Source organism: Geotrypetes seraphini, chromosome 1, assembly GCF_902459505.1.
Source record: "Geotrypetes seraphini chromosome 1, aGeoSer1.1, whole genome shotgun sequence".
Taxonomy (NCBI): Eukaryota; Metazoa; Chordata; class Amphibia; order Gymnophiona; family Dermophiidae; genus Geotrypetes; species Geotrypetes seraphini.
Window position 1 is genome coordinate 17,123,412 of NC_047084.1, and position 27,731 is coordinate 17,151,142.

General features: G+C 40.5%; 1 protein-coding gene across 2 annotated transcripts in view; it reads left to right on the forward strand.

Moving 5' to 3' along the window:
• Positions 1 to 238: 238 nt before the first annotated feature.
• The window catches only part of HAPLN1 (hyaluronan and proteoglycan link protein 1), a 121,745-nt gene continuing 94,252 nt past the window's right edge, over positions 239 to 27,731 (forward strand). For both annotated transcript variants that reach the window (XM_033923099.1, XM_033923183.1), the window contains exon 1: positions 239 to 673. The gene's annotated coding sequence lies outside the window, so the exon portion shown is untranslated. The remainder of the gene's footprint in view (positions 674 to 27,731) is intronic.

Below are 27,731 nucleotides of genomic sequence, written 5' to 3' on the forward strand. Positions count from 1 at the left end.
ATATGCTCCCTCAAGGTATAATGCCCGTTTATTTAGCAGGGCCATTTTCCCAAACCCATCTTCTTTTTAACCGGTCCTTTCGATGTTTGTTTTTCAGGATCCATCTGGTTCTAATTTTGGTCCCCTGATGAATACATACCGGTGTTTCAACCCCACCTACTCACACTCACTATAAATACACGAAGGGCAGTCCAGGGGTGTCAATTAGTACAGTATAATTATTTATAAGAAGGGAGATCAGACACACAAGGTGCCAGTTGTGGTGAAACATATTGCATTTGTGTTCTCAGTTGGAACTGCAATCCCTTACCCAGGGAGGAAACTTTGAAGCACTTGGGAGGTTTCTTGGATGCAGTTTAATTTCTCTCTGAGCAAACCGACTCTGCAGCTCCTTCTTGGATATCACAGCGCCATAATAATCAACAGTTTATCAGGGAAAAAAAGAGAGAGAAGGAAGAGGGAGTTGATTTCTGTGCTGCTGCAGCTCCTGTGAAGAGTTCTCGAGTCCTGTCTGATGCATGGCAATTAAATCTTGGAGGCGTACTTTGCTTGTGACGTGCTGCTTTTCCCCTCTCCCCTGTATGAAATCCTGACTCTCACTTCCCTGCATCAGGACCTTTGCCATTCAGACAGGACCAAAGACACACCCTGGACACAGACGCGACTTAACAAGGTGAGCACTAACCTATTAAAACTGTATACTCTTCTTTCAGATTCTGCTCAGAGTTAGAAAAGTTGGGACCTGATAACACTTCTTAGATAAATTCTATGTCAGTTTTTCTTTTTTTTTTTTTTATTTAAAAAAAAAATAAATTAGGTAGCAAAATGAAACAAAGTATTTGAGAATAGGTGATGTGCAGACTGATTAAGGGTTTTGCATAGAGGAAACAAGTATTTAACAAACTAATAGTGATTCTCAACGTAATGTTCTTAGAATGATTGGAATAACTGTCATTTTCTAACAAACTGAAACTTTCTGCAAGTTGCTCAGTCTGGCATGCATATAGTACGAGACAGAGCACTGGATTTCTCCTGTGCAGTCAATGTCCCATGCAAGCAAATTTGTTCTTGGAGCAGACATTCCTCTCTGTACTAAGGGAGAGAAGTTTACCTATGAAAGGTAAAGAATTGTGAAACAAATCTGGCGGGATATTTAAAGGGAAAAGGAAAGCCAAGCCTGTGCATTTGTTATAGACAATAGCCTCCAGGGAAGGAAGGGATTAGAATTCAGTTGAACACCCCCCACCCTTTTTTTTTTTTTCAGAAGTACCTTAAAGACAATTACATTCAGGTACTTTTGTACTGAGGCACGATTACAAGCAGCGGCAGGGGGGAAGCTCTTTATACCTGACTACTATACTGTGCAATTTTAAAATGAGAAAGAGAGACTGTTTCCAGCTTAGGGCTCCTATTACAAAGCCACGCTAGCGGTTTTAACACACGCACCGGATTAGCGCATGCTATAGCGTGCGGTAGCCAGAAATCTACCAAAGGAGACGGTAGTGGCTAGCACGTGCGGCAATTTAGAGCGCGCTATTCCACGCGTTTTGGCCCTAGCGCGGCTTTGTAAAAGAGCCCTTAGTCTCCTTTTTATTTTCTATTTAAATGAATACAAATCTGCAACCTCAAATTACCTTCCCCAGTGTCAAACCTGCTTGTTGAAGTTTGTTCTTCATTCAGCTAATTTAATGATGCAGGACTAAACCTAGCAGCTAGATTTATGCTGATATACGCTACCGTTGTCCAGTCCTTTGGGCATGGGGAAAATACTCAACGGGACCAAATGCTCTTAGGAATCTTCGCTAGGGAGAGTGTGTCTGAGCGTGTTCCAACATGATGTCATGCAGTCAAACAGACCTTTGGTGTTTGCCTTGGAATCTAGTTCTACTGAAGAAAATGTGTTATGCCAGTACATAAAAATTATGAGGCAGCCGCATGCATTTTGTTGTCCACTCCTGGATTATTCATAATAGCAAATTTGACTCGGTGAATACAAGTTGTACATCGTTTACTTGCTACTTTATTTTTAACGAAGAGCGTAATCTGAAAAGCAACCACTAGTCCTTAATAAAAAAAAAAAAAAAAAATTGGATGCACAATATTTTATCCAAGCAACGCTAAAGAATACATGTCTGTAAATAATGTCATATTATTTGTTCATCTGTCATGTCCTCAATGATTTGTAGATTCACTATTATGATTTCACAATGCAGAGACAGAAAAGGAAGGCCTCTCAGACATACAGAAAGAGAGAGATATAATTGTACTGTATATTGAGAAGATAGCCAGAAACAAAGCATATGTTAGGGATCCTAAAGAATGTTCTGTTGCACTGGGGAAACCCACCATGGATTCCTGCCAAGCTGAAGCAACAGTAACATTGCCGTAGGCAGTATCACAGTAACTTTGTAATAGAGAATTTCAAAGTCATGCCTGCTCATTGTGTTAATAATCTCTTGCCTCCTTTTGTGTTTTTATACTGTACTCCATTTTATGCAACACAATGTAAGAACACAGTGGTTAGAGCTACGTCCTTAGCACCCTGACATGGGTTTAAAAACCCATGCTGCTCCTTGTGATCCTGGGCAAGTCACTGAATACCCCTTTGCCCCAGATACATTAGATAGAGTGTGAGCCTGCCAGGACAGATAGGGGAAAATGCTTGAGTACCTGAATGCACACCACTTAGGTTATAAGTGGTATATAAATACTAAAGAAAGAAATAGAGCAAGTTTCATTGACCCCAGAATCCTGTCTTTCTAAGTCACAAGTACCTGACAGATTCCAAAATGTGGACCCATTTGCCATAATTTGTAGCTTATTTCCAGAGCCAAACAATGGTGCTTCCAAGTCTAACTAGTTCAATAGTTAGAAAACGAGTTGTTTAAGAGAGTAATTTTTTTAAATAAAATGATCCAAGGGTTAATAATATCTGTAAACTTATGTGAGGTGACAGCAAGGTGCATGCTTGAAAAGACATGGTCTGGGGTAGAGAATGGGTGGAATCTCAAAGCACACGCATTCCATATCAGATATGAAAGATTACACAGAATGTACGTTCAAACATTTGCATCACTTCCGGAGCTGGTGTAATTGTCCTTGGCTGCAATCTAGCCACAATTCTCACCATAGGCATCTAGGTGTCTTTATAAAATAGACTTGAGATAGGCACCTACTGTGCCTTTATGCATTGGCATCCTATATATAAAAAAAATTACCCCCTAAAGCCCAATGGAGATCTCTGATGGTTTCACTCCCAACCATGGAGTGTCTTGGTGTAGGAGCTCTGGACTCTCATCAAGAGTTAACTTTTCAGCCTACATGGGAACCTTTGGGGACATGTAGCAGGATTTTAAATCTGTCATTTCAGATTAAAGATATGTAGCTTTGCCTGTGAGATGTGCTTTGGGATGGAGGATGGAGGGGGGATACATCTGATTACTTGTTAAAACCTACAAGAGTTGTTACAGTAATTGTTTTGGTTGGTTGTTTTTTTGGAGGGGATAATTTTTTTTTTTTTATTTCATTTACATCTCAGGTATCACTGCAATTTGTTTTGTCATTTTAGAATTTTTGTTTCCCTGTTCTTAAATAAAAATGATTTTTAAACATAAACCCCTAAATGTATTAGGTATAATTGAGCAGGAAATGCTTATTATACATAACAACCTATGTTCATTTTGGTAACGTTTGTGTGTTATTCTTTATAAAGCTTTCTAGGCTCTCTTTAACTTATTCTAAATCTAAAACTAGCACTACTACAGCCAATCCTTTTTCTTAATGCCAGATTGGGTTTATGACTCTTTCCCTCAGACGTTCAGCTCTTTCACTGCATATTAGCCCTAGAAAGTGCTCATCCCCCTACCATCGTAATAGCTGTATGGATTTTTTTTTTCCTTTTCATTTAAATGGTCATTTTTTTTTTCAGGTGTTATCTATGCTGCTCATATTAAAAATTGGCAGTTATTTCAAAAAGGGAAAACTGAGTTTGGTGAAACTTGTTAATTGAAACATCAAATAAAGAGAGGCTAAGAGAGCCATCAGGAAACTGCTGTTTGTACAATCAAAATATGCCACAGAGCCATCTGCTCTGAGACCTCTGCATATGTGGATCAATTTCTGATGACACCTGTGATACCAGGGATACCAAGTTCAAATGGACTTTCTCATTCTGTTACAATAACTAATTTTAAAAAATATATATCTTGGAAAGATGTATTTATTTAGGTTAAATATTTATAACCCGCTCTTTCTAAGCAATTCTAGGCAGTTTATAACATACCATACATAATCAGATTAGATTGAGAAACAAATCATCATAAACCACCTATGGTTAAAAAAAAAGTATACAACGCAGACAAGACAATGAAGGCCCAAGCAAAGCCCACTAGTGTTGCAAATGATCATTTAACTCTTTTCCCCTGTTACCTCCTTTTAGTATTAGTACTTGGTCTCTTGTTTGAAAAGAACTTGGTTGCATGCCTTCCCAGTTCCATTATTGAACATTGCAGCTGGGGCTCTAGGCTTACAAGGGGGTGCTGAAAAGTTCTCAGCCCAACCAACGAGCTTCCCAAATTCTGAGCATTATTTTGCCACTGTAGCTGAAAAGAGGGTCATCTTATTTTGTTAAATCTAATTTGCAGAAACAAAGTTCTACATTTTGACGTTGTTTCACGTCGTTGATTGAACCATATCCAAGTCATTCTCTTCTTGGCTTGGCTGGGCGCCCCCTCGTAAAACAAATATTACTGATGTACCTAAGGTGGTTGTAAGCCATCCTCTTGCGTCCCGTGTATTTTAAATGCAATTCTATCACCAGAGGCCCACATTTCAATCTTACGTTCATGTGTAAATGTGCAGAATATAAGCAGTTTAATGGATAAGTGTATACTTACTGTATTAAAGTCAACAAAATGACTAAGCGCTATTTTGTAAACATGCATTTAATTGGTGTAGCAAGTAAATACAATAAAGGTGTTCACATGGGCGAAACATGAGAGGGACACAGATGATGTGTATGAAAACTTACAGAATACTATAGGTTACAGGCAACCTTTCTGCATTTAGGTGCGTGCAGTTACACCGGGTCTATGACTGCTGTAACTGTAGGCACTTAGGCCTATAAATGGTTCCCTTACTTAGGCACCTTACTAAGTTAAGTGCAAAATGCTGTTTAAAAGTGGTTTTAAAAAGAAATTAAAGGCACTTACCAGTGCCTAAAAAAACAGCATCTGCATCACACCTACAGAGGCACTTTATGATGCCTAACGCCACAGTAGGCGTGGCTAACACCAGAGCCGCATTAGGCGTTATAAAGTGCCTCTGTAGGTATGATTCACACGAAAGGTAGGCGCCAGAAATGTAGGCCTTGAAAATCCTGGCCTACATTTCCGGTGCCTATCTTTCTCGAAGCCGTGAGTCTGTGAACGGCGCCGATGTATGAATGATATGCGATCAGCAGTTGTTTTTAAGGCAGCCAATGACAACGGCACCATTTATAGAATCTGGGCCCTAGAGTTTAGATGTGCTTGTGCTGGTTGTGTTAGTATTCTATAATCCAAGTTTATTAAGCTTTTGTTATACCAATCATTGTAAGACTAGTGGGGAGTAAAAAGAAAAAGAATTATATAAAAATACTTAAAATTACATAAAAAGGCATAAGGTAGACATCATAACAAAGACAAAGATTAGGAATTGGTTATTGGATAGAAAACAGAGGGTAGGGTTGAATGGTCATTTTTCTCAATGGAGAGTAAACAGTGGAATGCCACAGGGCCCTGTACTGGGACCGATGCTATTTAACTTATTTATAAATGATCTGGACATTGGAACGACAAGTGAGGTGATTAAATTTGCAGATGACACTAAACTGTTCAAAGTTGTTAAAATGCATGCGGATTGTGAAAAATTGCAGGGGGACCTTAGGAAATTGGAAGACTGGGTGTCCAAGTGGCAGATGAAATTTAATGTGGAAAAATACAAAGTGATGCACATTGGGAAGAATAACCTGAATCACAGTTACTGGATGCTAGGGTCCACTTTGGGGATTAGCACCCAAGAAAAGGATCTGGGTATCATTGTAGACAATACGATGAAACCTTCCACCCAATGTGCGGCGGCGGCGACCAAAAAGCAAACAGGATGCTGGGAATTATTTTAAAAAAGGGATGGTTAACAAGACTAAGAATGTTATAATGCCCCTGTATCGCTCCATGGTACGACCTCATATGGAATATTGCATTCAATTCTGGTCTCCTTATCTCAAGAAAGATATAGTGGCGCTGGAAAAGGTTCAAAGAAGAGCGACCAAGATGGTAAAGGGGATGGAACTCATCTTGTATGAGGAAAGACTAAAACGGTTAGGGCTCCTCAGCTTGGAAAAGAGACAGCTGAGGGGCGATATGATTGAAGTCTACAAATCCTGAGTGGAGTAGAACGAGTACAAGTGGATTGATTTTTCACTCCGTCATAAATTACAAAGAGTAGGGGACACTCGATAAAGTTACAGGGAAGTGCTCTTAAAACCAATAAGAGGAAATATTTTTTCACTCAGAGAATAGTTAAGCTCTGGAACACGTTGCCAGAGGATGTGGTAAGAGTGGATAGTGTAGCTAGTTTTAAGAAAGGTTTGGACAAGTTCCTGGAGGAAAAGTCCATAGTCTGTTATTGAGAAAGACATGGGGGAAGCCACTGCTTGCCCTGTATTGGTAGCATGGAATATTGCTACACCTTGGGTTTTGTCCAGGTACTAGTAACCTGGATTAGCCACTGTGAGAATAGGCTACTGGGCTTGATGGACCATTGGTTTGACCCAGTAAGGCTATTCTTATGTTCTTATGTAAATAAGGTAAAAAGATGGATACACCTTAATATGCTTTATCACAGACATTGTTGAATAGAAAAGTTTTAAGATTAGACTTAAATTTGATTAAAGAGGGTTTGTGATGGAGGTATAATGGAAAAGCATTCCAAAGAGAGAAATGTAAAGTATTGCATGTGGGAAGCAGAAACCTGAGGTACAACTATACAATGGGAGGGATGTTATTGACTGAGAGTACCCAAGAAAGGGACTTTGTGGTAATGGTGGACATGACAATGAAGCCCACGTCACAGTGTGCAGCAGCTGCTAAGAAAGCGAATAGAATGCTAGGTATAATCAAGAAGGGTATTACAACCAGGACGAAAGAAGTTATCCTGCCGTTGCTTCGGGCGATGGTGTGGCCGCATCTGGAATACTGCATCCAATATTGGTTGCCGTACCTTAAGAAGGATATGGTATTACTCGAGAGGGTTCAGAGGAGAGCGACAAGTCTGATAAAAGGGATGGAAAACCTTTCATACAATGAGAGATTGGAGAAACTGGGTCTCTTTTCCCTGGAGAAGAGGAGACTTAGAGGGGATATGATAGAGACTTATAAGATCATGAAGGGCATAGAGAGAGTAGAGAGGGACAGATTCTTCAAACTTTCAAATAATAAAAGAACGAGGGCATTCGGAAAAGTTGAAAGGGGACAGATTCAAAACAAATGCTAGGAAGTTCTTCTTTACCCAACGTGTGGCGGACACCTGGAATGCGCTTCCAGAGGACGTAATAGGGTAGAGTACGGTACTGGGGTTTAAGAAAGGATTGGACTGTTTCCTCCTGGAAAAGGGGATAGAAGGATTACTGCACAGGTCCTGGACCTGTTGGGCTGCTGCGTGACTGCTGGGCATGATGGACCTCAGGTCTGACCCAGCAGAGGCATTGCTTATGTTCTTATGTTGTGCACTTAGGGGCTCTTTAACAATGTCACTGTAGTGATTTTCCTGTGGCAAATGCACTGAAGTCCATAGGAATTTATTGGGATTGGGCGCATTTGCTGCTGGGGGATCACTCAAGGAGCCCTTGAGGAGGTGCATACTTATAGGATTGTCCGGGTTTTTTTGGGGTTTTTTTCATGTCGCATTTCATACCGCACTTGTACCACAGTGCTAAAACTCAATATGTAGATTGAAAAAGAAAAAAAAATAAATAAGATTTTATTTTTGTTCAACAGTATTCATTTGTTGCACCTACTGGATTATTAGACATTCAGGCTCCACAGTTAGTAACTATAGAACAGTCAAGCACTTGAAAAGGTGGCTTGTAATGTGTAGGCAACAAAATGTTCTTTGGGGTAAAACGGTCTAACTGTACTTAGAGCTCCAAGCCATGGTGTTAAAGGAGGATTGGAGGAAACAGCTGGCTAAACAAATATGAGGTACAGAGTGGATGCAACGTTATAAATTAATAATGTAGCTCTTTATTTACCATATGAATGGGAGGTTTTGTGAAGGAATGAGGAATTAAAAGATGATCACTGTGTGCCACCTAGTGGTTGTTCCACTGTGGTCTTCAGACAAAACCACATCTGTAATCTCTAGTGTGTAAGCTAATTGCAACAACTCAGCTTTGCCATCTCAGTCTTAACTTGAATATATACTAAATTATTTTTTAAAAGAAATAGATGGAAAAATAGTTGGTCAGGAAATCTGTATAAACTATTAGAAATACCTAGGGTCACCTGAGGAAAATACAGTAAGAAGTGTGTGATGAATGAACTATGTTTGGTTAGCTTAAAAAAACACATTCACTTTTATTTTTTTGCAATAAAACTTAAAAGGTTCTCTAGAAACTTTGCATGGTTGTCCTTGGGATTTGTCAATAAACCTGGAAAATTATAGGTGGCTAGGAGGACTGCAATTTGAAAAAAGCATGGCATATCTGTAGGTATCATTGGTATTCTTGGTATGGCTCTGCCTTTTGCATAATCTTTCAATATCAATGCTTCATTTATATTAAATACAGCAATCAAATTTTCTATTTAGAAAATTGGTAATGTTGGTTTCATAGTTACAATAATCTAGTAATTACAATATGCTCCACGGCAATATGCCATTTTCATCCTATATCATTGGTAAAATTTTGTGTGTATAAAGCTATCATTTCTCAAGTTAGGCACCTACCATCTAATTAATGGCGATTTAAATGTTTTTTAATTGTAATTTTCAATTAACAGCACCAATTAAGACTTTTAAAAGATTGGTCAGGTGCGCTGATCTTGGCTTCTAACTTTAGGCATCTTTTATAGAATCAGGGCCTAAGTGTGTACTTGCATGCCTAAGTGGCCACAAACGCCCGGATTCTCTAACTAGCACCAATGTTGGTGGCCATCACGCGACAGTGCCTACTGGAGAATCGTGCTTCCCTGGCCTACATTTCTGGCGCCTAACTTTGGCTGAAGGTACAGTTTGGGGGAATCCTGCCGGCTCAGCTGACTGGGGATTCCCCTGCCACAATCAGCTGATGGCAAGCTCTGGACCATTTAGATTTTTAAGTTTTACATTTCTGACAGGGTAGGACAATTGTTAAGATGAAATTGAAAGGAAGATCCTACCATTGTCAGGATCCCCCGGCAAAGATAGCTGCTGGAAATGTAGACAAGGATTTTCTAGACCTACAAATCCCGTGCCTAGCGAGAGTAAGAGGGACCAGGCATGCTGGTGCCACTTCCCTGCTCCATCCCCACCCTGTCATGCATGAACGCCCATTTTAATTTCCTGTATCTCTTTAACTTCTCCGACGTGAGCAGCATGTCCATGTCGTGGTTGGCTCGCCCTTTGACGTCATTACCTAGGTGCAGGACCCAGAAGTGGCGTCAGAGAGAGCGCCAATGCTGATGCAGGCAGCAATGCTGCTCACCCCAGAGAAGTAAAAAAGATATAGGGGAAGGCAAGGGGTGTGCGTGCTTGCAGCAGGGGGAGGATGAGGGGGTGCAGAGAGGAGGAGGGTTGCCGGCGCCCCTAGCAAAACAGCACCCGGAGCAGACTACCCCCCACCCCGCCCCACTTTATTACGCCACTACCCGTGCCTATCTTGGATGTGAATCATGCCTCCAGAGGTGCTTGCTGGTACCTAATTCCACTTCCAGTGTTAGGTATGCCTAAAGTGGCTTTCGGCGCCGATAGGCGCCTCCAGAGGAGACATTCCGGCGCCATTTGTTTAGGCACTGGTAAGTGCTTTAAATTTAGCATTTATTACCATTTCAAATGGTGTTTGCTAATTAACTTAGGTTGCTGTAGATGCCCTGAAAATGACCAAACGCTGTTCTTTAAGAGTGCACAACATTCTAATTGGTGGAGCATGGGAGGAACAAGTGCGCTTCTGCCACTTACACGTACAACGTACAAAACGGTGCAAGTTATGCACACTCCTGTTGTGTTTAGGCACCTGTAATTATTCCAGGCCTGTCACTGGTGCTGGATAAACTAGTAGTCTATACAGAATCTGGACACCCAGATGCTGTTGTAGTAAAAGCTCCCATCCATATGGCATTGGGGCCCTTAAATAGAGATATCCACTTATAGAACTGCCACATTTAAGACCAGGATTGTTCTTCTTTTTTTTTTTAATCTTTAAATTTTTTAAATAGGTTTTCAAGAATAAATATACAACTCAACAACAGCAAAAATGCAACAAATAAGCAAGATACTTCGAGCAAACAATGTCAAGAAATAGCAACAATATACAAATTCCTAATTCCCCATCCTCCCCAGACAGCAGAGATGATTCCCATGACTCCTTTCCATCTCAAACCTCCCCCCAACCCTCCCCCTCCCCCCTACAACCCCAACAGACAAGCATGGTTAAATAACAACTGGGAACACTTAAAGATCATTCATTATGTCCCCCAATTTTTTCCAAGTATATCTTTGAGACACATAAGTAGAGCGGCATATAGCCACAGCCATTTCCATCTTGCCCAATGACAACAAACGACTGAGCTAGTCAGCATATGTAGGGGCTGAGTTACTTTTCCAATGATTCGCTATTAAGCATTTTTGCCGCCGCCAAGCCGAGGCAAAGAAGCTTAGTTTGCCATTTATGTTCTCTGATGTCCAATCACAAGTAGCCCTGGGGCGTTTCTCCCACTGGCCCTCCGATGAGATCAGTCAAGGTATGAACCACCCTCCTCCAGAATGGGCGTAATACCAAATAGTCCCACCAAATGTGCAAGAATGACCCCACAGCATTACCACATCTCCAACATTGATCAGACATCTGAGGAAACATTCTGTGCAATCGCTCTGGCGTATAGTACCAGTGGGTCAGTACCTTATAGTTTCAAGTTTCAAGTTTATTAGGATTTTATATACCGCCTATCAAGGTTATCTAAGCGGTTTTTACAATCAGGTACTTAAGCATTTTTCCCTCTCTGTCCCGGTGGGCTCACAATCTATCTAACGTACCTGGGGCTATGGAGGATTAAGTGACTTGCCCAGGGTCACAAGGAGCAGCGCGGGATTTGAACCCACAACCCCAGGGTGCTGAGGCTGTAGATCCAACCACTGCACCACACACTCCCCCATTCTCCTGAACCAAGGCACAAGAGGACACCCTATATACCTCCCCACACATAACCCCCCAGTCTTTAGAAGTAAACGGCTGCCCCAAATCTCCTTCCCAATGACTCATATAAGAGAAATGAGTGATTAATACTGATTAACCTTTTCAAATAATACATCTTATACATAAATTACACATATCAATAAAAAAAAGGAAATTGAATAACTTAATACAAATTTACGCATAAAATAGAACATATACTAATAAACTAAAGTAAACATAAAATAAAGCAAAAATACGCACAAGAGCTGCAGAATCTTTAATCAGAAACAAAGGAGTCTCGTTTCTACAAAAAAAAAAAATCATCTAGCGGCGCCCATTTCAGATTGAAATTAACAGTGTTATTAAATGTGAAAGCTATAATTTCTTCATATTTCCTAATCATACACAAGTGATTCCACCAGGATTGTTCTGAAGAACATAAGAGCATAAGCATCATCAAGCCCAGTATCCTGTTTCCACAGTGGCCAATCTGGGTCAAAATTCCAAAAGAGTAAAACAGATCAAATTGGTCTTTTTTTTTTTTTTTTTAACCACTTAAGCAATTGTCTCCTCAACCAGATTGACTATGTAAGTGTTTCTAAAGAGAAAAAAAGAATCAAACAGATGGTGTGATACGTAGGGCCTGGTCAACAGTGCTACCATCTTTCTATAATGTAGTATTGCTTCTGGGCATAATGACAGCTTTGTTCCTTCCCTTGCACTATGTCATGATAGTCTTTAGCATCAAAGCAAAACATTTCAAAACAATTTATTATTAAACTACAATAAACATTTGTTATTACCATATGGAAATTTTTAAAAAATTAGTGCATGATAACTGCAAATAATAATAATAATAGTTTATTTTTATATACCACCAAACCATCAGTTCTTGGTGGTTTACACAATAGTAATTACAAGTAATTAAAATACAGATCCAAATAACAATGTCTTATAAAAGAAAATAACACAATTCAATAAAAGATACTGACTAACAAAATACAACCCTAACTTATTCAAAGTAAAATATGCACAATACAGATTATTTATACTAAAATAGATAAGCGACTGTGAACATTATTCCATAAAAATAATTTAAAAATCTGCTTATCATAATAATTTTTAAATATTGTATTGCTTAAATAGATAAGTTTTAAAATATTTCCAAAATTGATAATAAGTGAGGGCTTGAGTAATAAGAGCATTCAAACATGAATTCATTACTCCTGCTTGAAACGCCAGAGTCCTATCTAAGAATTTCTTAAAGCGGCACGTTTTCGCTGAAGGAAAATAAAATCAACCGGATCTACGTATATATATTTTTTTACATATAAAAAATCTAAAATGAGCAACAAGATAAGATGGAGCTAACCCAAATAAAACTTTATAACAAATATATCCAAATTTAAACAACACTCTAGCCTCGAACGGCAACCAGTGAAGTTTTTGCAAAGTCTGCACAGTAACCGCTGGAGTCATAGTAACTTAGTAAATGATAGCAGATAAAGACCCAATAAGGCACAGAAACTCTAATAACGATTGCTATTAAAATAATACTTTTTAATTGTAAAGATTTTTCAAAATTAGATTATAATAATTGTGTTGTGCTTATATGCTAAGTAGGAGAAAGTTTTAGCTGTAAGACCCGGTAGCAAGTTTGAAAAAATTTGGGAACCTTTATGTAACTTTGTGAACTTAGATTACCCCCCCTCCCCCCTTTACAAAACTGTAGCGCAGTTTTTAGTGCTGGTAACATGGCGGGAACAGTTCCGACGCTCATAGAATTCCTATGAGCATTGGAGCTGTTATTGCCGCGGCTGTTACTAAAAAACACGCTACGGTATTGTAAAAGGGGGGTGGGGGTTAAGTGTAATCTAATGTAAGATTGTAATATAGAGTAGAGATGATTGCAATACCCACGGTCAAGTTAGATTTTTGTTTTAATTTAGGATAAGTATGATCTGTATAATTTGTATTGTATTGTTTACCTTTTTTCTTATATGACAAAATTCAATAAAATATATTAAACAAAAAAAAATCATCTTTTTTTCTTTGATATTGCTGGGCCGTAAGTCCACCCAGTACTGCCCTTAGGTTCCAACTATTGGAATTGTCTTTGAAGCTCATTACAGCCTATTTGAACTACGTCGCCATTTGTGGGATCATAAAAGACTGCCCAGCACTGTCCTCATGTTTCAAATTACTGGAGTTCCCATCATAGCCCTCCCTAGTCCATCCTAAACAAAATTGCCATTTATGGGACACTGACCATGCAAGTCTGCCCACTACCAGCCTTAATTCTTCAATTTAAACCATTCTTTTTCTAATTAGAGATCCTCTATGTTCAGCCCACGAGTTTTTGAATTCCAATATCTGCCCCATTAGAAAAAGAAAAGAAAAAAGGTACACACACCCTACGCCAATGATGGCCCTCCCCACGAATTGGCACCATGATCTGACACCCCCCTCCCCCCCACACACACACACACAACACAAACTTTTTCCTGCCATATTGACACCACCCCTCCACAAAAGAAAATTGGCAGGACAAATGCCCATTTCCTCATGCTGTGCCAACCCACTTATGAAAGAAAATTGGCAGGAGTGAAGCCCACTCCCTCCTGCCACTGGAACCTCCCCCCCCCAGAACATCCTCTACCCTCCCTCTCCCCCCCCCCCAAAAAAAAGGCAGAAGGTATGCCCACTCCTTCCTGCCACCTGTGTCATTGGCAGAATCACTCTTACCGGTACCTAAATCGAGTTAGACGCCAGTAGACATCTACAACTTAGGTGCCGGTATATTAGGCCAGAGTTTTCCTGACCTAAAATACCAGTGCACAACTCATACCACACCTATACTCTGTCCCTAACGATACCTATATTTCAGGTAGGCGCAAGTAGGTGCTGAAAGATGCCTCAGTATAGATACCGGTAGAGGGAGCCAATGAAGTGACTTGAGGAGAGGAGCAATGTGAGTATGGCAGCTCTGGCAGAATGTAAGTCATGCAGCAGAATTTTGAATGGATTGAAGGGAAGAGAGATGGTTGAGCGGAAGACCTGAGAGAAGCAAGTTGCAGTAATCTAAGTGAGAGGTGAGGAGAGTGTGGATAAGGGTTTTGGTAACGTGCTCAGAGAGGAAAGGTCAGATTTTGGTAATACATATGCTTTAGCGGTTTGTTGGATCTGAGTGAGGGAGAGAGAGGAGTCAAAGATGACTCCAAGATTGTGAGCTGACAAGACAGGGAGGAGGAGAGTGTTGTCCACAGATGGTTATTGTGATAAGCAGACTATGCCTGCTAGGAGTGTCCCTAGTACAGGTCCCAGTGCAAATCCAGACACTGCCCATAATCTGTCTTATTCCCCATTTTCTGCCTCTCAGATTGAATTTCCTTCTAGGGCCTGTAGAGGGAGTAAGAGAGCAGCAGTGCTAGGTTCCCATCCCCCTCTGGGTCACAAGGTGAATCACCAGAAATCCTTTCCATCTGAGGGTTGGGGGTGGGGCTGCAAGCTGCTCTCCCTGAAGACTAGGCTCCTAGAAAATCAGAGGAGAGAGGAACAGCAGCAGGGAAGGTCACAAGGCTCAGGGCTGGGAGCTCCTGATAGCAGTCAAGCTCCTGAGGCCATGGAGTTTGTAGAAGCTGGAGAAGAATCACCTTCCAGTCTGAATGAGGAACCATGTGACATGGAGTTGGAAACAAGCCCTGAAGCTAGTGTTGGGCTGACTCCTGAGAATGCTCCTATGGAGGTTTGCCTCTTAAAAGCAAGTATTTGAATGTTGCTGAAGTTTATGGCAAGTTTGTTTTGGACTAACTTTTCTCAGACTGAATAATCCTAACTCAGGTTAAAGAGTGGATTTTCACTATGCTGAATTAAGCAAGGACTTTTATTTTTTGAAGTTTTGTTTTTCCATTTTTGAAAGCTTAATTGCGCTTTCCCTTTTTGAGTTAAGTGTACTATGGTATGCTAAGACAGTGGGGTTAGCCCCGTGTTACGTGGTGGGATAGTGGGCCTAATTTCTGGCGATTCAAGACCACACGGTGCACACTGTCTTTCCAGCCTTCAATCGCTGAAGAAGCCAGTGTTATTGCACTGACTTGAAGCTTTGTTTTGGTAGAAAAGTTTTCCTTTCTTTTGGTAATGAACTCCACTGGGACTATGATTTAAATGAGAACTTACCTCTGAGGAAGAGAATTTTGTTTGAGTTTGGACTCTTTTTGGTTTCTCAACCAGAGACTGTTTATTGAACTTTGTGCTTACCTGGTATGGGAAGCCCGTTGGCTTTGCTATTTCAATCCTGACAAGCAAGTTACTGTTTTCTTCTGTTTGAACAATAAAAAAAAAAAAAATTCTTTATTGTGACACTGAATCTATTGTTTTGGATGGTGCCCCTTTCACTGAACACTGAAAGAAAATATCCTTGTGAAGCCCGCAGCGACTCACAAGAGTTTAATTGTGGCCAGTGATCCCAGGCCCTCGGCCTGGAGCTTGCCGGCTACAATATGCATATCCATGGATGAGAAAAGAAGTAGAGGAACAAATCACTGCTAAAACTGTGAGCTTCCCAGTCCCACCTTCCCCATTTCCTCTCCCCGCTACAGTCACCGTTGTCAACCCTGCTGCTGCCGTCATTGAAAAGCCACCCCACCCCCACCCATCCCACACACACAATCATACCTTTGCTGGTGGGGATGCTTAAGCCCCACCAGCTGAAGAGTTTCCCTGTCGGAACACAGCCCGCATGGCCTGAGCAGCAGAAGTCTTTGGGCTGCTCCAGCTTCTGACCCCCAGCACTGCTGCGCATACTCGGTTCATATATGAGTTGAGCGTGTGCTGAAGGACCGTATCAGCCGCCAGAGCACCTTGCCAACTTCATGCTGCGCAGGCAGTGTGGGCTGGCTCCGGCAGGGGAAGTGTTTGGCTGGCAGAGCTTGAACAGTACAATGGAAATACACAGTGCAAGCCGATATGAGTCAGTAAAACATTTTTGATTTGTTTCTTCAAGTCAGATACGAGTGAGTTTCTTGCTGTATAGCAAGAATGCTGAAATGCATGCTTACTAAGCAACATTAGGTGTTCAATGTGATTTCTCATATGCGCTAGCAGCACGGTGCATTAACTGTTAGTACACACTAATTATTGTATTAAAAAGTCAACATAGAAATTGTCACTAGGACGAGGAATGGATGGGGGTTGAGTAAGGACTGAGCCTTACAGTTAACATAGAGGTCATTATCAGGTATTAATAACACCATCTCAAGAGGAGAAGCTCAATATATAGCTCTTAGGAGGGAAGTTATTATTGTTGATTACCATTAAGATGCTTTATTTTACCTGACTATTTTAGCACAGGTGTCATTTTATGCAAAGAGACCTAGGGCTCCTTTTACAAAGGTGCGCTAGGGCCTTAACGTTCAATAGTGGGCATTAAATTCCCAAGCGTGCTAGTCACTACCGCCTCCTTTTTAGGAGGCGATAGATTTTCAGCTACCGTGCGCTATAGCACGCGGTAATTTTGTGCGTGCGCTAAAAACCCTGGCACACCTTCGTAAAAGGAGCCCCTAGTTGCTAATAAGTAGGGTTACCATATGGCTTCAGAAAAAGGAGAATGGATTGAGACGTCCGTGTTTTACTTCCACTGAAAGCAATGGAAATAAAACCTGGATGTCTTAATCCATCCTCCTTTTTCTGGAGCCATATGGTAACCCTACTAATAAGTATTTTTCTAGCCAAAAAAAAAAAGCATTGGTACTAAAATAGCAGGCCATTTTTCAGGAGTAGGGTGATCACTGAGGGACCCACCTCATAGCAGCCAGGCCCTTTGTAACCAGCCGCAGAATCCATGAAAAGGCAGCACTGAGGCCCTGTTTCTATAAATGGAGCTTAACTTCTTGGCATCGAGGAGCGCAATTGTCAGTCGTGCACTAAAAGGGAAATTCTATATATGGCGCCTTAACTTAGCTGCTAGTAGGCACCCTACTGGCACCTAAGTTAAGAGAGAAACACCTTTTCAAATGGTACTTAAATAAAATATCATAGTGCTACCGGTGCCTAATGCCACTGTAGGCAGATAGTATAGCTGGTTTTAAAAAGGGTTTGGACAATTTCCTGGAGGAAAAGTCCATAATGTGTTATTGAGAAAGACATGGGAGAAGCCACTGCTTGCCCTGGACCGATAGCATGGAATGTTGCTACTCTTTGGGTTTGGCCAGGTACTAGTGATCTGGATTGGACACCATGAGAACGGGCAATTCTTATATTCTTTTGGCTGTCAGAAATGGCATTGGGAACCAGTAGGCACCTCTGGAGGCACGATTCACGTCAAACATAGGCACTGCAAATGTAGGCCTTGAAAACCTTAGCCTAAGTTTCCGATGCCTACCTTTTCCAGAGGTGCAGTTCTCTAAACAGCACATCACGTGATTGACATGCGATTGGCTGCTGCTTTTAAGGTGGCTGCTGACAGCGGCATCATTTAGAGAATCCAAGTATAAGTCTCATGTATAGAATTGCATTTAGTGAAGCCTAAGCAGTCTTAGGCACTGGTGCGCATAGAAATCTTAGGCACACAGGCCTAAATTAGTGTGCTTAAGTTAGGTGCCTACTGGAGCCTAAATCAAACTCCGCCCAGAATCTGCACCTACCTATGCCTACTCTCTGCTAGGTGCCTCAGAATAAACACCCATCTTGAAGTGGAAGGTGCCTACGAAGTTAAGCGCTGACCAGCTAATTAATTTTTCAAATTCTCTTTTAATGCTGCTTTTCAATTAACAGCACTGATTAAGACTTTAGATGTATTATTAATGTGCAATAACAGTTTTTCTCCCTGTGTCTGTATGATTATGAAGTGAATTCTAATTGCCAATCCAACACATTCTAAAGCAAAGATTTTGTCCATCTCATTTGAGGTTCAAATCAGGTCCTTTGCTTAATTTAAAATTAGTAGAGTTCAGCAGAATTCCACAACAGGAACAATTACACTAACTACCAACATTTAAAATTAGCATTATTAAGATGTCATAGCTGAAGTGTACGAAGAAAGCACAAGCGCTTTGAAAACTTTTCTTCAGAGATCAGTATAATTATGGTTGCTGTAACTCGATGTTAAGATGATGTATGCACAATTCACTGAAATATCAGAGTGGAGGCAAGAGGGACATTTTTGTTAATGGGCAGAATATTTGGCTTTAGGTGTGAATTATATTACCATTATATTTAATTGTCATAAGACTAAGAGGGGTCCTTTATACGAAGCTGTAGTAAGTGCTAATGTGTGTTTACCACAGATTAAAATGACTTACCGTAGGATGCACTTAGGCATTTTGTGATCATTTTGGGATATGTGCAAATAAACTACACGCTAAAAAATATTTTGTAATCTTGCGAGGGGAGAGTAGGTATTTCTGCATTAATTAGTTCACGCATTTATATTACTGTGTGCAAGCTGATTAATGTGTGACTAGCAAAGTGTGTCGTAAATCTTTGAAGCAGCGGCACACTAAACTCAGGGCCGCGGCTGGAAGGCATAGGGACATGTGTGGACATTGAAGTGATGATGTCACATGCATGTGTGATGTCATCATGTTGATGTCCACGCAGGCGCGGAGACCCTCCGGACAGGGCCCTGAGCTTTCTAGCCCTGGGAGGAGAGGTGCAAGCACTGGCTGACTGCCTACAGAATGTGCCTGTCGCCAAGAGAGGCACATCCTGTAGGTAGTCAGCCGGCACCAGCACCTATCCTCCTCACTGGCATCTCGCGGCACACCCTGAATCTCGCCACGGCACACAGTTTGCGATACACTGGATTAACGCATGAGTCCTTATCTGCTACACAATAGGTATTGGTAAGTGCTCATGTTCTACTTTTTTTAAGCGAGAGCGGAACATATTGCAGGCAGCGTTAGAAGGACATTTCTGGATGCCGGTTTTTCTTTAGGCATTGGCATACATATAATGCAGTCATTTAATCTCTAAAAACAATTTTTACTTTCATTTTATATCTAAAACCATTAAATAACACCAATAATAAAGAGTGACTATAAAGTGCAAAGTGTAATCAAGTGAAGAGACTGGGCCAAGCTACGGCTATGTTTCATTTATATAGTTCATATAGTTCATCAATTGGTCTTTGGGATTCATCAAAATATGTAATTCATAAACCACTTAACTCTGTGGTAAACCAATAGGAATCCTTTTTCTTCTTCTATTATCACAGTCCAAAAGCTTAACACAAGCAAAGTGTCCAAAGTCCATGAATTTAAAAAATATATATACATTATATTCACTACATTGAGCCAATTCTTCAATCCACTCTCCTTAACAAATGCTTTTTAGAGATTAAATAATTAAATAAATAAAATGAATAATATTATAACATTCTGAGTATGGAATTTGATAACATGGTTGTTTGAAAGTTTCGTTTTAATATCCCAGTTTGTATGTTTATACATATAATGCAATATAGGAAAAAGTCTTGAAGACTGAATATTTTTATTAATATCATCTCGATATATGTTCAGACTCCTGAGGCAGGCCGAAACACGATCGTGTCAAGTCTTTCCATACAATAAATGAGATTGAACACCATTCTGTCGCCTGCGTTGTTTTTACCAATTGCAAAATTAGAACAACCATTAATTCAGAAAATAGGAAAATCATCCATTTTCAGGCTGCAGCTTAGTAAAAAGACCTTAGAATTCCCCAGGAAAAGCTTCTCACTTTTCTTTTGTAATCATTTTTGGATCATTTCCATTCCATTTTGACTTCTCATTGTAAAATATCTTGGAATTTTGCAATCTCGCTTTTCCTTTTTACACAAACAGGTCTGAGTGAACTCTTGTGTGAAGTGACATGAAAAATAGAATATTAACTAGACAAAAATATCCTAAATAATCATGGGAGTACTTTATTACATCCTTCTAGATAATTCATTGTTTTCCATGAATCTGTGCCAGTTACTGGAGCTATATTTGTTCACTGCTTTAAGACAATTCCAAAACAGTGAATATGCAAACGCATCTCATTGCACAGATGCTGCCAAAGGGGGCAGGATGCAGTTGGCAGTCCTGTCCTGTGTGTATTCACAGTTCCAGTTCCACCCTTCCCCAGTCCATATGCCAGTGTTTTCTTTAATTATTTGTGAATCTTGACACCAGTTTTTAAAATTAACAATGGAAGAATCAAGTCAGCTTATTAGGTTTTCTGATGACTTCTTAAAGGTGGTCTATGTTCACATTAAAGACCCTCAAATAACCATTTCAGAGAGAGCCATTGGGAAATTAGAGGTGTGGTCAATTTTATACGATAAGAGTGTTATTGCATGTGGGCTTCTATTTCCTCAGATGTTCTGCATTTCAGGGGCTATTGTCTCTTAACCCAAATAATTTAAAATTATTCAACTTTCTTTTTCAGTTATCTGTAGGGGCATAGGTGTCAGAATGGGGTGGGAGGGCTGTGCTGCCCCCCTGGAACTTTACAATGTCGGTGTTTATCACAAGTGCTTCCCCTCTAGTGGGACCGTGCCACATGACTTCTCTCTTCGGCTCCCGACTCCCCCACACCTACCTCCTCCCCAGTGTTTATTTTAAATCTTCGGGCAGCGTCAACGAGATCAGCATGCTGCTGTTGGCCTGCGTATGCGGAAACCGGAAATCACTGCTGAATGAAGACTTCCGGGGCAGGCCAATGGCAGCATGCTGATCTCATTGATACTGCCGAAGGTTTAAAATAACAAACACCAGGGAGTAGGTAGGTGTGGTGGAGTTGGGAGCCAAAGGGAGATGTCATGCGGCACTGTCCTGCTAGGGAGAAGGAAGGAAAGAGCATATGATACATGCCACAGGCTGGGGATATGGAGTTGGGAAGGCAGGGAGGACAGATGCTCAGGGGCTTGGGAGGGCTTGGGAAAGACAGATATTGCACATACTAGAAGAGGGTTGGGGAGGGAAGGCAGGACAGAGCAGGTGTTACATAGGCTACGAGGAGTTTAGGAAGGATAAATGCACGGGTTGGGGGAGAGTAGGAAAGGAGCCCTTAGAATTAACTGTACCAATAGTCTAAAAGAAGAAATATCAAAATATGGTCTAATAGTCCGTAATTTCCACAACATATAGAAACTTTTCCTTACTAAAGCATCTGTATTTGAATTCATTGTGAGATTTTGATGTAAAAAAAAAACCCTAGAATTCTTATAGTAGGATTAATCAAGTACAAAATTCCATTCAAATTTATACTTGTCTCTATTTCTTTCTTCTTGCAAGGAGTGGCGTAGAAGAATTCAATCACTTTGAATTCCAGCCCCATAGTTTTTATTCTTATATTTACGCGCTTGTGGCAATCTTAGAAGAGAAGAAATAGAGTACTTAATGGTAGACAAGGATTGTGTAGAGCAGGCTTGTGTCAGATCAGCACTAGCAAATAGACCTGCTCCCCATTTTCAAACATTGCACATATAACCCTGAAAATTACAGTTATTTTCTGTTATTAAATTAATTAAGGGTGAAGTATCAGTCTCTGGGGAAAACCTTTTGCAATCAAGTATTAGGTCTCCACCAGGGTATATCCCACCCTAAAGTGCACTGTGGGTATTACCCAGAAACATCATCTGTTTCACCCAGAATTTTTTTTTTTAACTTTAAATTAAATTACTAAAAGGGGCTATGTGCAATAAGAAACTTGAAACATTTTAAGAGTCACTATCAACACACGTGATAATCCGAAATAGCAAAAATGTAAAATTCAGGAAAAACCAATTAACTTATCTAAGAGATTGTCGCAGCTGGCCATAATTCAATAAGGGGGGTGCCTTGGCTGATTGCAATCCAAGGCACCTGGCGGGGCGAGGGAGAGTATCAGTTCTTTATGGAAGGGAAAAGAGATGGCATTTGATTTACCACCTTTCTGTGGTTACAGACAAAGGCCCAAATTCTGTAATCAGCGTCTAAAGTTAGGCACCCATTTCGGAGGCTCCCAACTACAATTGAATAACAAGCCCAATTAAGCTTTCTAATCAGCACTCATTGAAACATAGGCGCCTATCAAGAAAGTGCGATTCTGTAACAAGGTGCCTCTAAAAATATAGGTGGCCTTCAAAAAAATAGGCGCTATGCATGTTAGGCGTGGGCGTGGCTACGAGTTAGGTGCCTTCTTACCGAATCGCTGCTCTTAAGCGTGCTTAAGCGCTCGCATGGACGCCTAACTTTTAGTTGTGCCTAGAGCTGGCCTATTTAATGGGCGTCCAAAATAGGGGCCGCTCAGCGTGATTCACTAAACAGCACCCAATTTTACTTGAATCGCGCTAAACAGTGCCTATATCGGCGCCTAACTTTTGGGCGCTTCTTATAGAAGTTGCCCTAAAATGCTTTACTTATTACATACAGGTATTTATTTTGTACCTGGGGCAAAGGAGAGTTAAATGACTTGCCCAGAGTCAAGTTTCAAGTTTATTAAAAATTTGATTTGATCGCTTATCAGATTTCTAAGCGATGTACAATAACTTAAAACTGGGGCTAATACATGCAGCATAATTGAACACAACAAAAACACGACATGGACAAACGCACAGATCAAGGTAAAAAGGGGAAAGAACTACAGCCGTTATAGGAGAGAAGAAAATGGAAAGCGAAAACACTAGGGGGGGGGGATATTCATATAGGGGCAAAAAATAATAATAATTTAGGACGGTCTAGAGATAAGGAAAGGATACAAATGCAAAGAAATCCTTTAAAAGGGCCTTAGGCTTTGAAAGGAACTGGAACTGGAATGGAAAATAAATAAAATACCTTTACTTACGCAATTAATCACAATTAATTTTTTTTAAAAATTGTGTGATTAATAGTAATTAAAAATGTAAATAAAATGCAGCTCTATTAAAAATATATTATACCCCCCCAAAAAAAAAAAATAAAATAAAGCATTTTCCTGACTGCCATCAGCATTAGTTCTGGATAGTCAATGTCGAGCCCTGTCCAGGCTTCAGCACTGAATATTCGTTTTTTTTTCTTTTTAGCTGGATAACATAGAGCCGGTTAAGCCAATATTCAGTCCTTAGCTGCATAAGCTAAACCATTTAAAGACAGGACTGCTTTTTATGTGGCTCTATTTAAGTGGTTTGTTTATGTGGTGAAGGGCTGAATATCACAAACAAGAAGTAATGAAGGCGACCAATAGTGCTGAATACTTTAATCCATCATTTGAAAGACTCGCCTTCACGACTTGTTTGTGATTTTATCCTGAGAAGGTGGTTCCTCCCGTGTTTTTCAGCTTAGATAACTGGATAAGTGCCACTAAAAATGACCAGATGGCTGTGAACAAGTGATTTTAATTAGTTGGCGCCCATTTTTGGCCAATTAAATCGTTTTGAATATTGGCCAGATATCTTTTTACCCAGGCATACCCATAACTCCCAGTGATAAACTCAGTATCCTAGATGCATAAACCGTAGACTTTCCCTTTCTATTTGGCATTCCTTTCTTTTCCTATTGTCAGGTGACATCGACTAGTGTTCACATCCTAGCAACTTGATGAACATCATCACGTTTTCATGGCAGAACACAGAAGTAGATTTCTGGCCATTTCTTCTGCAAAGTATAAATTTGATGTGCCCAAGTCTATTTTGGAACCCCCACAGCCCGTCAGGTTTTCAGAAAAGTCTAACTGAACTTGCATGAGGTGAATCTGCATGCTTTGCATCCACAGTATGCAGATTTATCTGCCACTTATTTATTGTGGACATTCCTCCCAAAAAAGGCTGAGTTCCCAGGATAGGCTTTGGATGTATATACAGTTCTGGTATGCAATAAGGGGGCAATTTGACAGCTGGGCACCTCTATTTAAGTGTCTGAGAATGTGTGATAGGACTCTATCCTGTAATTCAACTTGTATTCTGCCTTTTTGTAGTTTGCAACCACACTCAAAACGGTTTACACACAGGTACTTCAAGCATTTTCCCTGTCTGTCCTGGTGGGCTCACAATCTATCTAATGTACCTGGGGCAGTGGAGGATTAAGTGACTTGTCCAGGGTCACAAGGAGCAGCGTGGGATTTGAACCCACAACCTCAGGGTGTTGAGGCCGGAGCTCTAACCACACCCCACACTCTCCTCCTTCCATTCTATAATGGAATCTAGTGCCCAAATTCCATTATAGAATACAAACATAACTCATTATTGGCATACTTAACATTTACACACCTGCAGTTACACCAGGCATAGACCTGACATACATTCAGATACCTAATGGTAGAACTGCTGCCTCTGCACCCAGAGGTTGCGGGATCGAATCCCAGGACTGCTCCTTGTGACCTTGGGCAAGTTACCTAATCCTCCATTGCCCCAGGAATAAAATAAGGACCTGTATATATATATATATATATATATATATATATATATATATATATAAACTACTTTTAGTGTGGTTATGTAACTAAATGTAGCAGGGACAAGCATGATGTACAGCATTCTGTAAGTTACACATATAACTAGGAGCATGGCCTGCAATAAAAAAGTCAAAAGAAGTGAGGTATAAAAACCATAAGTCCTTGAAATAGTGATGAAGTTGTATAAATAAAAAGGCTTTATTCATAAAGACAATTAATAAGGAGGACTCGACATAGCTGTGTTTCAGCAAGGAAGCCTGCATCAGAAGTCCATTCAGTCAATCAGTTAGTGGCTCTGCACGGGCAGGAGCGACCTGCCTTCGCTCCTTCCCATGCAGAGCTGCTAGCTAATTGGTTGCCAGGAATTCTCACGGTCCTGCAAGAACTCACAGCAGCAATTAGCTAGCGGCTCTGCAGGGACAGGAGCAAAAGAAGGTTGCTCTTGTCGTGATTCATCGCTGGACCACCAGGGAAACTAAAGGTATGCAGGGAAGGCGGGAAGGAGATGCCAATAATTAGAATCGGCTGAGACAGGAGGCGGGAGGGATCCCAGCAGGTCTGGCAGAGGCCTGCAAACAGGTTCAGGAGGGGGCAGGTCTGCGCTGACTCAAATATAAAACTGAGACCCCCATTTATGGGCCATTTTTTTACCCCAAAATCTTGGTTTATATTCGAGTATATACAGTATTCCTAGAATAAGCAGCATAAAATCTGTTTTATTACTTGAGATCTAGCTAGGTACTTGGAACCTGGTTTGGCCACTGTTGGAAACAGGATACTGGGCTTGATGAACCTGTATGGCAATTCTTATGTTCTTAAATAGTAGCTCACATTAGTTGAGTGGAGGAGTGGCCTCGTGCTTAGAGCAGCTACCTCAGCACTCTGAGCCTGTGAGTTCAATTCCATAACTTGTTTATAAATGATCTGGAAACTGGAACAATGCCTGAGATGATTAAATTTGCAGATGATACTAAACTGTTCAAAGTTGTTAATATGCATGCAGATTGTGAAAAATTGCAGGCAGACCTTAGGAAATTAGAAGACTGGGTGTCCAAGTAGCAGATGAAATTTAATGTGGACAAATGCAAAGTGGTGCACATTGGAAAGAATAACCCAATCACAGTTACCAGATGCTAGGGTCCACCTTGGGGGTTAGCGCCCAAGAAAAAGATATGGGCATCATTGTAGACAATACGATGAAATCTTCCACCCAATGTGCGGTGGTGGCCAAATAAGCAAATAAGATTCTAGAAATTGTCTAAAAAGGGATGGTTAACAAGACTAAGAATGTTATAATGCCTCTGTATAACTCCATGGTGCAACCTCACCTGAAGTATTGCGTTCAGTTCTGGTCTCCTTATCTCAAGAAATATATAGCGGCACTAGAAAAGGTTCAAAGAAGAGCGGCCAAGATAATAAATGGGATGGCGCTCCTCTCGTATGATGATAGACTAGAGAGGTTAGGGCTCTTCATCTTGGAAAAGAGACGGCTATGATATGATTGAAGTCTACAAAATCCTTATTGGAGTAGAATAGGTACAAGTAGATCAATTTTTTACTCTATCAAAAATTACAAAGACTAGGGGACACTCGATAAAATTACAGGGAAATACTTTTAAAACCAATATGAGGAAATATTTTTTTCACTCAGAAAATAGTTAATATCTGGCGTGGCTACCGTGAGGATGGGCTACTGGGCTTGATGGTCCATTGGTATGACCCAATAAGGCTATTCTTATGTTCTTAATTGCAGCTCCTCGTGACTCTGGCAAGTCACCTAATACTTCATTGACTGCTCTGATTGTGTAAACCACAGAGGTAAAAGTAGTAGAATACAGTACTGGGATTTAAGAGAGGATTGGACAATTTCCTGCTGGAAAAGGGAATAGAAGGGTATAAATAGAGGATTACTGCTCAGGTCCTGGACCTGTTGGGCCGCCGCATGAGCGGATTGCTGGGCAAGATGGACCTCAGGTCTGACCCAGCAGAGGCATTGCTTTTGTTCTTATGAGTATACATGTCCCATCTCTTTTTACCTTATAGAAGAAAAATGTTTGAGAACCTGATTTGTAACCCATCCTGAACTTCTTTGGGAAGACAGACTAAACAAAATTCAATAAATGAATAAATAAATAAGAATTATTTCTCTGTACCTGCATTTTTTTTTCTGTTTTTTAAATTTGCAGGATTAGAAGATAGACAGGAATAATAAACCCAATGATTGATGTTTTATGTTTACACATGGGACATCAAATTTCCAAGAAAAGGACCATCTTCATAACCACAATACAGGGTAGTTTAATTCTGATGAATACGTGGACCTTGTACTAGCTTGTCATAAGCATATGGCAACAATAAAACCATTCACAACTTCAGTGTTTTCCTGTTTCTCACACAGAGCAATACTGTTTGTAATGGGATTTTAGGATAGATGCTACATATCTTGGCATTTAGTGTGTGAAATTCAGTGGTGTTCAGAATGGGTTTCTCAGAGTCAATCTGAGTGAGATTAGTTGAATATCTCCCATGCCGGCCTCAACATCTTTTTTAGCATCATGAGAAAAAAGATACTGCTGGACAAATCACTTTTATGCAACTGAGGGATATTACAAAAGAAAACCCCTTGTGGGTTTCTGAGTATGGCAGGAAAAACAATGGATGCTAGGGATCAGGGTTCCCACTATTGAGTTTATTAACTCTGCTCTTTGTTAAGGAGACTGAACGGTAATTAACAGTGGGTAAGGTAACAATGAAAACTGAAAATAATAGGATCTGATATTTAAAAGGACATTGGATAAGTCCTGCTGGATGAGGCTGTGCACTGATTTTCACTGTGACATTACTTGAAAATCACTACAGGTCGCCCTAGTGCTATCAGGACAGCACTATGGCAAACCAGGAGTGGAGCCTGCAGTTCTCCAAAATCCAGCAATATTCAGCACATGCATATGTG